Source organism: Xenopus laevis, chromosome 6L (genome assembly GCF_017654675.1).
Source record: "Xenopus laevis strain J_2021 chromosome 6L, Xenopus_laevis_v10.1, whole genome shotgun sequence".
NCBI classification, from domain to species: Eukaryota; Metazoa; Chordata; class Amphibia; order Anura; family Pipidae; genus Xenopus; species Xenopus laevis.
The window spans coordinates 63,053,404-63,056,654 of record NC_054381.1 but is presented as its reverse complement, the minus strand read 5'-3'; positions in this window follow the sequence as shown (position 1 = coordinate 63,056,654).

Sequence of the window (3,251 nt, the reverse complement as noted above, 5' to 3'; positions counted from 1 at the left end):
AAAACCACTAAAACCGCGAAAATAAGACTGTTGATAAATAAGCCCCCACATTTTGTAAAACTATATTTTGTATTTGAGCCTGAGAAGCAAGGTAAAGTAAGTTTTTTTTTGTTATATTAATAACATTTACCACTCTTTATCAAACTGTAAAATTCCTAAATAGATTGGTTATAATATAACAGTTATGTTCTGAAAGCTTGCTATGGTTTAGCAAATAAAAGAATCTCCTTTAGATCACTTTTGTTATTTATTTATTTTTTTCGTACCAGGGCCGGAATTAGGGGTTGGCAGAAGGGCACCTGCCTAGGGTGCAACAATGTGGGGGTGCCGGCAGGTGCCTGTTCAAGATTCTTCTGCCTACCCCTAGTTCTGATTTGCTCCCGTCCGCACCCATCCCTACCCCTGTTGCTCACCCCTCTGTCCCTCCACACTCCTCCCCTCCCTTCTCCTCTGTCCCTTCCCTGTCTTTACGTTTCCCCTTCCTGATGTTATGGAGTGCCCATGCACGCATGAGCGGGGGGCGGTGCTACCAGACCGGGTTGCCTAGGGCGCCAGGTCGGCTTGGCCCAGCCCTGATCTGTACGAGTATGGTAATAAGAAAGCTGAAACAATTTTGCAGTTTGTGGCTTCATATAAAAGAACCAATTCCTATTGGCTATACAGGTGTTCTAAATATGATTGAGAAGAATGACAAAAATACTCTGCATATGACAAATACATAAAAGCATGTTATTTTTTTAGTAAATCATATTTTGTTTGTATGAATAATGTCAACATTCAAAGAAATATATTATTTGGGACCTGTTTTGACTGAAGGTTCATTGACATTGTAAATTTTAATGTATTTATTTCTGGATCTATAACTTAAAAATTCAAACAGGTGTTCTTGACAATTTTGGATCTGTTTAAAGAATATTAGTGATATACTACATAAAATTAATATTAGTGTTCTCAGTAAATACAATAAACCTTAAAGTAATGTAACAGTAAATTCTTTATTGTTATATTTGATAAATATAAATACTGTAACAATTTATGTATTGATTTTTGGCAATATTCAGAAAAGTATTTATTTCCCAGATTTTTTGGTATTTGTAAGCTCACATCCTGTTAAATCATTATAAATACACCCTGAGTGAAGTAATTCTAAAAAATATATGTTGAAACATCCCCAACACAGGATAATATACTGTATACAGTCACTTGTGTTACATTTAATCTTGCCTACCTAAAGAGTATAATGAGTATTTTACCTGTTCTCTCTGTCACAGAAAAACATCAAACCAGCAACACATTTAAAAATTAAATAATTTATAATTAATAAATTATAAAAATTATTCTATATCCCACTAAAAAATAAATTAATATGTATTTTAAATCCAGCCCATGTTTTTCATACTGTCAATCCCTCCTCTAGGGAGCAGATTTATCTAAGGGCAGAAAAAATTCCCTGATGTCACTTTTTCTCATCAGTGGAAAGAAAACCAATTCTGGCCAATAGTATAGAATTATTTTCGAATACTTTTTGGTGAAAACTCGGATGGTAAAAGTGGGGAAGCATTAAACTACACCAGATTATTACATTTTTAATGAAAAACAAACTGACCAGAAGAAAAAAAATTTAAAAAATAAATCTACAAACCAAAATTCAGTCATTGTTATTATAGCATAATAAATACTTGGGGGCAGATTCCCTAAAGGACGAAGTGACTAATGCTAGCGAAAATTGACATTATTTCGGAACTTCGCAGATTTCTGGGCGCAGGCGTCAATTCGCTAGTGAAGAAGATAGGCTCTAGCGTTGCTTCACACTCAAACACCAGGCGAATTTTCGCTCTGGCGAACGGACGTAACTCCGTAAATTCAGTAAAATGCAGATTTTAATGAACGTTACCTCATTCGCCAGACTTGCCTTCACCAGCTCAGACCAGGCGAAGTGCAATGGAGTGTATAGGACTTCCTCAATTTTTAGTCCCAAAAAATGCTGGCGTCTTTTCCTTTTTTCAGAGAGCCTGCAAAGGTCTGTAAAATTTATTTTGGGTAACTGTGTTCCCCCCTCCATTTTCTAACATATGGAACATAAACTATACACTGGGCTCATGTGTAGGACATTATAACAACTCTGTTTTATTTATTAAGGTTCCCTGGACTTGTGTAATGTAATGTATTTGCTGCAACATATACGTCCATGTAACTTTATCCCTTCCTGCCGTATGCAAATTAGGCAACGCTAGCGCATCATCATCTCTTTGAGCTAGCGATAATTTGCCAGCGTTCAGTGCCTTGGACACAACTTTAGTGACTTAGTGTCGTCCTAGCGAATTTACACCTGGCAAAGTGTTGCGGTGGCTGCGAAGCCCCCGCTGGCGAATTTTCGCCAGTTAGGGAATTTGCCCCTTGGACTGTAAGTGCCTCAGTATGTAATTATAAAAACTTGAAAATGCTTAATGGTACGCCTTTCTGATGTATTCAATTAAGCGTTTTAGAATATGTACATACATAAACTGACAGAGTACATGTGTATTAACCTTCTAATCAGAAAAAAGTAAGACAACAATATGAATTTAATCTATATGTATGTTAAATATATATATAAATATAATATTTTTTTTACCTCTTGCCCTCCAGCAGTACAGGCTGCTATATGAATTGCATATTGGTAGGCACACATTAATAAAGAATGCAGAAATATAAAATCTACAGAATTTATGAGGTGATTGACTTCAGATGCTGTAGATTTTATAATCTGTGACAGGGAAAGATATACATTATAAGAGATATCAAAACACAAACATTTAAGAGAACAGTACTTTCATAAAGCAGAATTCACATCTACACAAGTTTACTACTGTCTACAAGTACAACTCAACCCTTAGGGGCATATTTATCAAAGGTCGAAGTTAAAAAAACTTCGAACTTCGAATTCAAAAAGACCAATCGAATGGAGGTCGAAGTTTTTTGGGGGTCGAAGTGGCCCGAATTCGGGCTACTTCGAATCGTACGATCGTACTTCGAATCGTACGTTCGTCCTTCGATTCAAAGTTTTTTAACTTCGACCTTCGATCTCCCAAACTCCCCCAATTGCCTCCATACTGGTTGTAGGAGGTCCCACATTGGCTAAAACAGCACGTTGGCAGCTTTTAGGTGGCGAATGGTCGAAGTTGAAGTTTTAAAGAGACAGTACATCAAAAAAATTTGACCTTCGAATTTCAAAGTTTTTTCAAATTCGAATCGAAGTATGATTATTCCCT